This window comes from Hyperolius riggenbachi, chromosome 8 (assembly GCF_040937935.1).
Source record: "Hyperolius riggenbachi isolate aHypRig1 chromosome 8, aHypRig1.pri, whole genome shotgun sequence".
NCBI classification, from domain to species: Eukaryota; Metazoa; Chordata; class Amphibia; order Anura; family Hyperoliidae; genus Hyperolius; species Hyperolius riggenbachi.
In genome coordinates, this window is record NC_090653.1 from 70,138,422 (window position 1) to 70,151,057 (window position 12,636).

The 12,636-nt window shown below is 46.1% G+C and overlaps 1 long non-coding RNA gene across 3 annotated transcripts in view; it reads left to right on the forward strand.

Moving 5' to 3' along the window:
- LOC137528900 (uncharacterized) overlaps positions 1-10,806 on the forward strand; it is a 176,014-nt gene extending 165,208 nt beyond the window's left edge. For all 3 annotated transcript variants that reach the window (XR_011023494.1, XR_011023495.1, XR_011023496.1), the window contains one exon: positions 10,471-10,806. This is a non-coding gene — a long non-coding RNA (uncharacterized lncRNA). The remainder of the gene's footprint in view (positions 1-10,470) is intronic.
- The last annotated feature ends 1,830 nt before the right edge of the window (positions 10,807-12,636 follow it).

A 12,636-nucleotide genomic window follows, 5' to 3' on the forward strand; every position in this document is an offset into this window, starting at 1 on the left:
CAGCTTCCTGCCAGTGCCCAGGAGAGCCATGGGATCAGTGAAACCCCTGCCATCGCAGGGGGGCCCAGAGGTTTTTGGGGGCCTCTTCACCTCCCTCTCCCCAGCCACAAGTGCAGCCAATTAGCAAAGATACCTCCCTATTCACTCATGAAAACCGTGTGCAGGAGTGTGTGTCATTTTTTCCTGCTTTCAGAGGCTGCTTCACAGCAGAACACTCCCTGCTGCCATTCGCCGACTCCCAATCTGGGACAAAGGGGGCCCATACTATCATTTTTACAGGGGCCTTTATTAAGTCTAGTTACACCCCTGGCCTAAATAGGTATTTTTTGTACAGTGTAAAATTCACTAGCGCTACTTGGGTTGTGTAATCCAAACACAATTACCACGTATGCTCAGGGCCAGTTTTAAGTTCTGGATCACTTGTAAAAACAGTAACTTCTTTTAATTTTTTTTAAGTGAACAATTTGTTATATATCACTAGCATTTAGTCTTCATTTTCATGGATGATTTTCACTGCGATTAACTACTCATTTTTTACTTCCTAGGGCTGAGGTGTAAAAACCCTATGCACCAGTACACAGTTACACATGTATACACACAGCTAGCGTGAGGAGGAAAATCAATGGCATCCTGAGTGTGCAGTTTTAACAGTTTTCTGCCAACCCACGTCAAAAAATAACCTCTAGTACTGATCGACACGTCCTGTACTCCAAGTCTGCAGGGCAGAGAGGGTTAATTTACATATTTATAGCACTGAGAGGACAGTTAACGGACTGGAAAACTCTATCAGCCAAACAATACCTGCTGAAAAAAACTGCTAGACAGCCTCAATATACTACCATGTAAACTAGGCCTTGGTGATTGTATCATGCTGTCTTGGAGGTTTTGCCCCCAGGTGACAGTGGCCAGTGATTTTGGCAGGAAATTATACACAGGCCCTAATTTAATTCACTACTGGAGTCCATTCTCCAGAACAGGTGTAATCATACCTCACAACTTTTTGAGATGAGAAAGAGAGACACTTAAGCCATGCCCCTGCCACACCCCTAATCACGGGCGTTTCTAGGGTCCTTGGAGATCAGTGGCACCTGTGGGCACCAGGAGGGGAGGTACATGCGGCGCGCGCAGCGGCAAAAAATGGGCGTGGCCATGCGGTGAGTGGGCGTGGCCATGGGTGGGGCCAAATGTACATGAACTTAGCAGCGGTGTAAGCTACGGATAACGGGCCTGCCCATCGAAATATTGGACGGAGCCCCCTGTCCTTTATTTCGATCATTTACAATCAGTATAGGCATAGATCAAAGATGTATACGCACATACAATTTTGATTGGTCAATCACTGACCCCCAATTTCCCACCCCCGTGCAGTAAGTGGGCCAACAGACAATGAATTTTATGAACAGAGCTAAAATTGGCTAATCAAAATTGTATGTGTGTACCAGGCTTTACAGCTAATACTGTACATACTGAAAGTAGCAGGGATCAGCATACAATACAGCTGGTTTACAATCAATAAAGGCACAGAGTAACACCTTACACTGTACACACTGGAGGTAAATCAGCACACAGTGCAAGCACTAGAGAACAGCGTATACTGTACAAACTGTAGGCAGCAGAATTCAGCACACTGCAGCTAGCGTGCCAAAAATATGACGATCACGTTGTGCGGCGTGCTTATCGCGCCGCACCAAAAAATGGGTGGGCCATGGACCAGAATATAGGTGTGGTAACGGGTGGAGACAAATTTACATGAACCTAGCAATGGTGGGACATCAGATTAGGACAGTGGTGGCGAACCTTTTGGAGGCCGAGTGCCCAAACTGCAACCCAAAAGTCACTTACCGGTATCTACCGCAAAGTGGCAACAGCAATTTAAACTAAATACTGTACAAACGTTTTAACTCATACATGAACATTATGGAAAATCCAAGTTGAAAATAAACTGTGAAGATAAACAATTTCATCCATCCTACTCCTGAAAAATGTATTCAATTTTTTAGAACCTCCCAGTTTTATTTTCTGTTTTAAAACGGTAAAAAAGTAGGTTTAATGCTATTGTCTCATATGATAAGGATTCAGCTTTTCCCATAGTCTCGCAGTTAGCAATCATGTGACCCCCAACAAGACATATTCAGCAATCACGAGGCCCCCAACAAATCAGGAGGCCCCCAACAAGACAAATTCAGCAATCATGAGGCCTCCAACAAATCATGAGGCCCCCAACAAGACAAATTCAGCAATCATGAGGCCCCCAACAAGACACATTTAGCAATCATGAGGCCCCCAACAAATCATGAGGCCCCCAACAAGACAAATTCAGCAATCATGAGGCCCCCAACAAATCATAAGGCTCCCAACAAGACACATTCAGCAGTCATGAGGCACATAAATAGACAGCATTTCACATAAATAGGCAGAATGCCCCCTTAATATGGTAGCCCCCCCAAGTTAGGTAGTGAGTGACAGGGACCCCCAGGTTAGCTAGTGAGTGACAGGCGCCTCCAGTTAGGTAGTGAGTGACAGGGACCCCGATAGTGAGTGACAGGGAGCACCTTTAGGTAGTGAGTGAGTGCCAGGGAGCCCCTTTAGGCAGTGAGTGAGTGACAGGAAGCCCTTTTAGGCAGTGAGTGAGTGCCAGGGAGCCCCTTTAGGCAGTGAGTGAGTGACAGGAAGCCCCTTTAGGCAGTGAGTGAGTGACAGGGAGCCCCTTTAGGGAGTGAGTGAGTGACAGGGAGCCCCTTTAGGGAGTGAGTGACAGGGAGGCCCTTTAGGGAGTGAGTGAGTGACAGGGAGGCCCTTTAGGGAGTGAGTGAGTGCCAGGGAGCCCCTTTAGGAAGTGAGTGAGTGCCAGGGAGCCCCTTTAGTGAGTGAGTGCGTGCCAGGGAGCCCCTTTAGGGAGTGAGTGCGTGCCAGGGAGCCCCTTTAGGGAGTGAGTGCGTGCCAGGGAGCCCCTTTAGGGAGTGAGTGCGTGACAGGGAGCCCCTTTAGGGAGTGAGTGACAGGGAGCCCCTTTAGGGAGTGGGTGCGTGCCAGGGAGCCCCTTTAGGGAGTGGGTGCGTGCCAGGGAGCCCCTTTAGGGAGTGGGTGCGTGCCAGGGAGCCCCTTTAGGGAGTGAGTGAGTGACAGGGAGCCCCTTTAGGGAGTGAGTGAGTGACAGGGAGCCCCTTTAGGGAGTGAGTGACAGGGAGCCCCTTTAGGGAGTGAGTGACAGGGAGCCCCTTTAGGGAGTGGGTGCGTGCCAGGGAGCCCCTTTAGGGAGTGGGTGCGTGCCAGGGAGCCCCTTTAGGGAGTGGGTGCGTGCCAGGGAGCCCCTTTAGGGAGTGGGTGCGTGCCAGGGAGCCCCTTTAGGGAGTGGGTGCGTGCCAGGGAGCCCCTTTAGGGAGTGAGTGAGTGACAGGGAGCCCCTTTAGGGAGTGAATGCGTGCCAGGGAGCCCCTTTAGGGAGTGGGTGCGTGCCAGGGAGCCCCTTTAGGGAGTGGGTGCGTGCCAGGGAGCCCCTTTAGGGAGTGAGTGAGTGACAGGGAGCCCCTTTAGGGAGTGAGTGACAGGGAGCCCCTTTAGGGAGTGAGTGCGTGCCAGGGAGCCCCTTTAGGGAGTGGGTGCGTGCCAGGGAGCCCCTTTAGGGAGTGAGTGAGTGACAGGGAGCACCTTTAGGGAGTGAGTGCGTGCCAGGGAGCCCCTTTAGGGAGTGAGTGAGTGCCAGGGAGCCCCTTTAGGGAGTGAGTGAGTGCCAGGGGAGCCCCTTTAGGGAGTGAGTGAGTGAGTGACAGGGAGCCCCTTTAGGGAGTGAGTGAGTGACAGGTAGCCCCTTTAGGGAGTGAGTGAGTGACAGGGAGCCCCTTTAGGCAGTGAGTGAGTGACAGGGAGCCCCTTTAGGCAGTGAGTGAGTGACAGGGAGCCCCTTTAGGGAGTGAGTGAGTGACAGGGAGCCCCTTTAGGCAGTGAGTGAGTGACAGGGAGCCCCTTTAGGGAGTGAGTGCGTGCCAGGGAGCACCTTTAGGGAGTGAGTGCGTGCCAGGGAGCACCTTTAGGGAGTGAGTGAGTGACAGGGAGGCCCCCCCTCTAGCCGCCGCCGCTCCCCACCTACCTCTCAGCAGACCTCAGGATCAGCGGCGACCCGACCAGATGTACGAGCGGGCGCTGGACGCACCCGCTCGATATGCAGAAGTGATGTCACTTCCGCATATCAGTGCGGGCGCTGGGTCCTAGCGCCCGCACGATTGGTCGCCGGCTCGCCGCCTGATCCTGAGGTCTGAGACTGTCAGTGACGCGGCGGCTGGAGGGAGCCGCTGAGTCTTGACAGAGGGGGCGGCCGGGCGGAGATCCGTGGCACCCCAGGAAAGATTGGGGGCACGTGCCCCCCTAAAACAGGGCTAGCGACGCCCCTGCCTCTAGTCACACAGTCCAATATGAGAGTAGTGGCTGGGCACATCCAATATCAAATGCCAAAATGTAAACATCATAAAATCAATGGTACAGACCACCTTGAGGAGAGAGGGTTACAGCATGTTCAGAGATCGACAGACGTTTTGCACCCACATGTGGGGTGCTTCATCAGCCCTGATAATAAGGCCCCTATCCTGGAGAAAAACAGGCTAACACAACACACTTGCAAGGGACCTGAATGATAATTCATGATCACTTCAGATGACAGTTTGTTCCCCAGTGTATCTGTTGAGTAACCATATTCTGACGTACAGTGCTGCCCATAATTATTCATACCCCTGGCAAATTTAGACTTAAAGTTACTTTTATTCAAATAGTAGTTAATTGTTTGACGGGAAATGACATAAGTGTCTCCCAAAATATAATAAGATGATGTTCAAGAGGCATTATTGTGGGGGAAAAAAACATTTACAGCAATCAAATGCTTCCTATAATTGCAGACCAACTTTTTGCATGTCTCCACAGGTATTTTTCTAATTCATCTTTAGCAATGAGCTCCAAATCTTTCAGTTTGGAGGGTCTTCTTGCCATCACCCCGCTCTTTAGTTTCCTCCACAGATTCTCAATTGGATTCAAGTCAGGGCTCTGGCTGGGCCACTCCAAAATGTTATTGTTGTTGTCTGCTAACCATTTCTTCACCACTTTTGCTGTGTGTTTTGGGTCATTGTCATGCTGAAATGTCCAATGGTGCCCAAGGCCAAGTTTCTCTGCAGACTGCCTGAGAATCCTCACGTATTGCTCTTTTTTAATGGTGCCGTTTACTATGATTAGGTTCCCTTGTCCATTGGCTGAAAAACACCCCCAAAGCATTAGGTTCCCACCACCATGTTTGACAGTGGGGATGGTGTTCTTTGGGTTGAAGGCTTCTCATCTTTTACGCCAAATGAAGGAAACATCATTGTGACCAAACAATTTAATTTTGTTTCATCTGACCATAACACAGAGGACAAGAGGTCTTCTTTGTCCAAATGAGCATTTGCAAAGGTCAAGCGAGCTTTTGGGTGCCTTATACAGAGAAGGGGCATCCTTCTTGGTCTGCATCCGTGCAACCCAGCAGTGTGCAGTGTCCGTTGGATTGTCTGCCTTGAGACATTGCCACCAGCAGAGCCCAGATTCACCAGGATGGCCTTTTTCACCTTGCTCACTATCCTTCTGGCCAGCACAGGTGTGGAATATCTTGTATCTTTTAATAATACTTTGCACTGTAGCCACTGGAACTTGAAAACATTTAGAAATGGTCTTGAAGCCCTTTCCTGACTTGTGAGCAGACACAATGCACAGCCGCAGGTCCTCACTGAGCTTCTTTGTATTAGCCATGACTGTCCACAAACTTACTGCAGAGAGCTGCTGTTTTTCACCTGTTGAGTTGATTAAACAGCTGTTCCAAATTAATCAGGGTAATTAGGATGCTTTACAACAGCTTGGACTATTTGGAATGGTATAGAACTTTGGATTTTCCCTCAGACTGTGACAGTTTGTGAAGGGTATGAAAGATTTTGGACTGGACACTTTTTGCTCAAATGTAAATAAAAGCTGAGAAATGTTTTTTTCCGACAATAATGCCTCTTGTACATCGTCTTATTATCTTTTGGGATACACCTATGTCATTTCCCATCAAAAAATGACTTGCTGGTTGATTAAAAGTAACTTTAAGTCAAAATTTGCCAGGGGTATGAATAATAATGGGCAGCACTGCATATAGAGGGGAGGGTGGAGAACAAGCAGCTCACAGCATGGCTTTTATGTGGCACTTTGTGTATTGCACCACTTTTGCTTTCAGTTTACTATAAACCTGATTGACTATGCGGTGCAGGAGACCAACCCCCCCCCCCCCCCCCCCGTCACCCTTGGGCAGTGCTTGCGATCCCAATCATTATAATGAATCAATCGCCCCAACATGCAGGAAACCATGCTTGCAATTCAGTGGTGAAAGGCAGCACATGTATGCAAACAGCAGACGGTGCAGTCTATGCACTGTCTGCTGTACCGGCGATCACGTTTCCATAAGCGCGCGTATAGAAACAAGCCCTTAATGTTTTCTTCCTTTTAGCGTAACAAGGGGACGCAGCTTCTGCCCCTGCATTGGAGAAGGGTGATGGAGACACTAAGCTGATACTGATGGTGCAACCTACTTGTTCATAGAGAAGCCTATTAACAAAGAGGCACTCTATGTAAATGTGCTGATTAACACAAGTGGCAATCAAGTGCTGGTGATTATATTGGATATACATTTTGTTTACTAGACTCTGCCTACAGCTTCATAGTTATAGTATCCATTCTCTCGTTACAGGGATTGATTTTGTGCTTATAATCAAACCTGATTGAATCACCATTTTGGAACGGTCTATGGCTTCAATTCACTAAGCTTATCTCCTGTCTTTAATAACTCTTCTAGAGTTGTTACCATGGTGATAAGGCATGTAGTATTCAGGAAACATTTTACCTCAGGCAAACCTAAAGTTAACTCTTCAATCCTTAAAATAACTCCAGAGTTAAAGACAGGCTGTTTATTAACTGCATGTGAAAATAACTACAGAGGAGGTACATTAACTACAGAGGAGGTAAATTAACTACAGAGGAGCTAACTTAAGGAATGAAGAGATAAGATAACTCTCTCTTATGTGGAGGTAAGTTTTCTCTTGCTTTATTATCTCCAGCATGATCTTAGTGAATTGAGGCCTATGTCATGTTTGTTTCACCACTTTTGCCGGTAATAGCGATTTTAGCGATTTGCAAAACTAGTTCTCTTCTGCTCAGTGCTAGTGAAAAGGGGATAGTGATCACCAATTTAGGGGTATTACAGTACTGCCTATTGTGTCACGTTTAAAGCCCAGATCACCAGGGAACAATAACTTGTTTCCATTATCATAAATATCGCATTATAAAACTTCATATATGTGATTCAGACACTATTGCAGCCAAACAGATCAGCAGGGCTGCTAGGCAACTGGTATTGTTTAAAAGGAAATAAATATGGCAGGCAGCCTACATATACCTCTTGATTTAGGTTCCCTTTAACCTCCTCCCTTTCCTGATTAAGGATAAGAATCAAAAAGTGCTCAGTACATACATTTGCAATCGTTGTGCAATAATATGGTATTTCTATGAGATGCTGCCAAAGATCACTGATAGCCAACTGATAGCCAACAATACTTAACAACATGAATAATAGATGGCCCCAAAAAGAAGTGCCAGTGTTTATAATTGTTCCTCTTGTTTAATCGAAGTACAATCATCAATAGACATATTGAGTATAGAGAAAAGTGATAACTACCGATAAGTATATAAGAGAGCTGACATCTCACCCTAGATGTACCTTATTATGCACTTTCACAATGTGTGTGCTAATTATTGAGCACTTCCCTATAATGAAAAGGTCCAAGCAAAAAATAAATAAATACAAAAATATACTTACCCGGGGCTTCCTCCAGCCGCCCGGGGGTCCTCTCTGTTGCAGATTGCGAAGTGGGCAACTACTGCGCCTGCGCAAGAGCCGCCTGCAGTCGCACTATGTGGTCTGGAATGTATGCGGAACACTCTAGAACATGTCAGCGTGACCGTGAGCGGCTCTTGCACAGGCACAGTAGATGCCCGTCGGCATCTGCAACAGAGGGGACCCCGGCAACTTAATACTGAGGGTAGAAGACAAAGCAATGGAAGTCGGCACTGCAAGCAATCCAGTTGATTCAATAGTAAAAAATAGCGACCAGCGACATAACAGAGTGTTGTCCAGTGCAACAAGAACTATGTTCACACATACCAGTCCCAGTGGGCAGTCAGTGACTGGTGGGTGCAGGGCACAGCTGCCTGATGGCCGCTTAGTGCTCAGATGTGCTTCTACGGAGGTCACCACCCACTGACTGCCCACTGGGACTGGTATGTGCACTTCATGGTTCTTGTTGCACTGGACAGCACTCTGTTATGTCACTGATCGCTATTTCTACTATTGAATAAACCGGACTGCTTGCAGTGCCGACTTCCATTGCTTTGTCTTCTCCTACAGTATTGAATCTTGCGGTCTGAGCATGCAGAGCTTGGATACTGGCTGACCAGCCGGCTCTGAATGGTACGGCCACAGCCCTCCTCAAGTGCACTGCAGGGCCAATGCTTGGCTTTATATCTCCTACTTTCTTAATACTGAGGGTACCTCTGGCTACCTAATGCTAAGAGACACCCGTAGCCACCTATGACAGGCAAGGGAAGTAAGGGAGAAGTGACAGCTGGACCAGCCAGCACACTTGCGGTGCAGTTTGGTGGGGGTTGTAGTTTCATGAAGGGCGGAGTCTAGGGTGCCAGGACATGTGTGCCTATAGGCTCCTGTAATGTAAATCCAGGCCTGAATATACTGTATGTATAGTTTCTTCCGAAATATGGTTTGAATTGACTATAAACTTTATTCTCATCCTTTAAATTGAATTTTTTTTATTTTTTTAGTTTCAAATGTTATTATGAAATAAAGCTCATGATGATAGAGAGGACCAGTGGCGTAGCTAAGGAGCTGTGGGCCCCGATGCACGTTTTACATTGGGGCCCCTCAAGCACTCTACACATAATAATTAATACGGCGCACCAAAACCTGCCAAGGACAAACACAGCGTCAGAGGTTCAAGAAGGGGATGGGTAACAGCTTGTTAATGATTACTACTATTCATAGCATCTATAAAAGTGATTATTATGAGCACAGGACCAATAGAGCGCTAATACTGTAGTTGAGGGAGGGCCCCAGTGGCCCAAGGGCCCCGATGTGGTCGCAACCTCTGCAACCCCTATTGCTACGCCCCTGGAGAGGACCAACTTGGTTTGAATGATAAAACATCTTTTCCTTTTGAATTCTTCATGAAAGGCGTGACTAGGGGTGTGGCAGGGCGTGGTTAGAGGTGTGACAGGTGTGTGTCTTAAAGTGTTCCTCTTTTTTAACTCAAAAAGTTGGGAGGTAAGACATGGGAGTGATGGTGGAGGAGGCTGGGAATTGCACCAGCGGGACAGGTGAGAATATACACTGCACATGGGCATCGGGGAGGTGGACACCTTACTCTTGGGAGGATATCGGCCACAGGTGCCTCGCGTACGTTGCGATATCTAATGCTGTTACCACCATGCACCCGATCAACCATGTCAGACTGAGGTTTTTCAGCATGCTCGATCGACACATTAGACTGAAATTGACCAAATTGTACATTGGGCATGCTTGTTGCAGCACCGATTTTCACCTGATTCAATAAAATTATTGAATCTGATGGTCGATCCGGCCGCAAAATCACCTGTATCACAGTTCTCTGCTGCCAGGTAACACCACTGTTGGCAGAGAATGGCTAGCCTGCCAGGCTACATATAGATTACATTTTTTTTCATATATAGATGACATTATGTTATATAAAGAAATCTTTATTTCTGGGCTGTGACTGGTGATGGGTCAGTGTTAACAGTGGTTGCTTATGTGGTGGTCCTGAAGGTGTGAAACTGCCACGAAAATGTATTGGATAATTATTGCACAATAGTGTGGAACCCTGCTGACCTGGTGAGGTCCGGCAAGGGACAAATCGGCTGTCAGGAGCTGCCGATTTCCTTAGATCTTTAAAGCAAACTTGAACTTAGAACTTCCTCTCTGCTCTAAAAAACACGCATAATAACCTTGAAAGGAAAACATTTCTTCGTTACAGCTGGCAAATCCTGCAATAAATCTGAAGTCTGTCTACTTCCTGCTTTCATGGAAGCAGACATATTGTTAACATCCTGTATTTACCAGCTTTATCTCTACCATGGCAGTCAGCTGACACAGCTGAGGGCTCAAATTACAAATTGTGCTTAGTCACATGATGAAGGGGAATTAGACAGGCTAAACTCTCTAAATACATACAGGGCGCACTTCTCTCTGTTTTTCTTCTGTCCTGTGCAAAAGTTCAGGTACATTTTAAAGTGTAACTGCAATTATATCCCTTCTTGGATATCTGTATGCCTTGCACATATTTCAGTGTATATTTTCCAATGAAGTTTTACCTCTTTCCTTTGCTTTCTTTATCTCAGCTGGAAGCCTCCGGTGTACTGACCAAGGACTGAACTCGTGTGGCTGCACATGGGCTGTGAATGGACATTTGGGAGCCTGATATTCCTGTAGATGTGAACAGTCCTACCTACAGACTTGAATGATCCACTCACGGAAGATAAAATACAATTTGGAGCGGTTCCAATCGTACAGAAGACTGTTACCAGAACACAAGGGCAATTCATCAGGTCTAGAACACCACAGCTTGCTACAAACTAAACTGGAAAGATCATTTTAATACTATTATGATACAGAAGGCTTTTTGTATCCATGATATATACAATAATTTTTTAAATAAACTTTTGTTGCATTTTAAAGGTTGAATTCGTCCTATGCTTTCTGTTACTTGTGTAAAGCTTGTGCACACATGTACAAGGCATGATGCCAGACGGATTGCAGGGCTGAGGGGGTACAGATGCGTCTCCAGCCTGCGTTCTGCAGCTATGTGGGAGGAAGGAGTGATGTCACGCGTGGGCAGGGTGAGTGGGGAGAACAATGCTGTCCGATCGGCCGGTCTGGCGGATGCCTAGGGAGTGCTGTACCCACGCTAGATTTTTAGCCACCTCTGCCAAGTTTCATCTAGTGTCTGTTCTTTAATATTGCGTCTGGAAAGCGTTATCAAATATATAAAACAAATCAATTCCGGTGTTTTTTTGTGGACTGACTGTATTACTGTAACTCTATTCCACTGAGCGCAATTTGATTCAAATCTCAATTTTTTTTTTAAATCGTTAGGGTTGTTACTTTAAAATAGTAATCGTGGAAAGTACTTTCCATTTTCGCAATTCATTTTTTTGTGACTTGCAATCGCTTTTTGGAGAGATTTTAAGGGCCCTCTATTACTAGCAAGTGTGATCGCAGGCGCAATCGGGCTGCGTTTGCGATCACGCAGGCTGCTTTTCCCACATGCAGTGATTGCGTTGCATAGACGTCGGGGCGCAGCGATCGTGGCGAGACTCACGCTGGCCAGGGATTGCAATGAATTGCGGTATAGAAAAAGAGCACTGTAATACATGTAAAATGCGGTGCTCTAGCGATCAGCAAAACTGCAGCGATCTGCTTTTTTAAGCAGATCGCAGCCAGTGGAAAAGGACCCTAAGTGCGATTGTGCTTTTGATTGGGATTTTCAAAGAAAAATGCATAATCTCAATCTCTTGCATTTAGGCAATTGCTAATGGAAAAGAGTCCTTTTTTATTTTTTTGCGGTTCACGTGTTGCAGTTGAAAACCTGTGTTATAGCAGGGAACTTTCCTGAGCACGGCTCTCTGGCTCCATCTAGTGGCAGATACACGCATGTTATATAAAATCTTACCGTGGAAACAAATTTCAAAGTAACGCTTATACTGACATCTTGTGGCAAATCGTTGAATAGTTTACCAATCTATTCAGTATTTTTTATTCTTATAAAAAAAAGACGGATCTTGTGTATTATACTGAAATTACATGTTTGTGGAGTAGAGATTTTAGCAAGCACTACTTCAGAATCTTCATTTTTATAAACATGTGCAAACGTCAGCCATTGTAGTGGTTTCGTAACAAAATGCAATTGGAATTCAGACACATTCCCAGGTGTGCAGAAAAAGTAGCAAAATGTTTGTTTTATTACAAAATTTAAGTATCAGAAAAAAAGTATATAGGAGGAGTTTTGAACCATGTAACCCATCAGTTAAAAACAGAGTTTTGAAAAAGGATAATACAATTTATTGGGCAACACAATAGATTAAAAGAACAAACCTTTACCATAGTAACTTTTTTTTGAATTTCCATCCTTTGCACTAGATAAATCAAGTATAAGGATTTAGACTTACCTAGGCTCTGGGGTTTCCTCCAACCACCTGTAGTCTGTCTGCTCGATCACCGTTTTCCAGCAGTGTGGCCTGGTTAATTCCCTGACTGTACAACCGCGCTCAGAGGCGTATCTACAGGGGTACAGGTGTGGCATGCGCCATAGGCACCACTTACTGGGGGCGCTTCTCCATAGCATCCCTGGTGTTCGCTATACAGATTCTAGTTTTTATCTGGGGGACATTCTGCTGCCTGGTTACATCTTTTGGGGGTACAAGCTGCCTGTTATTTGGGAGATATGTATAGGCTGACCTATTACGATACTCCATTCTTACAGGTCATGCTTCACCTCAGCTTAGACA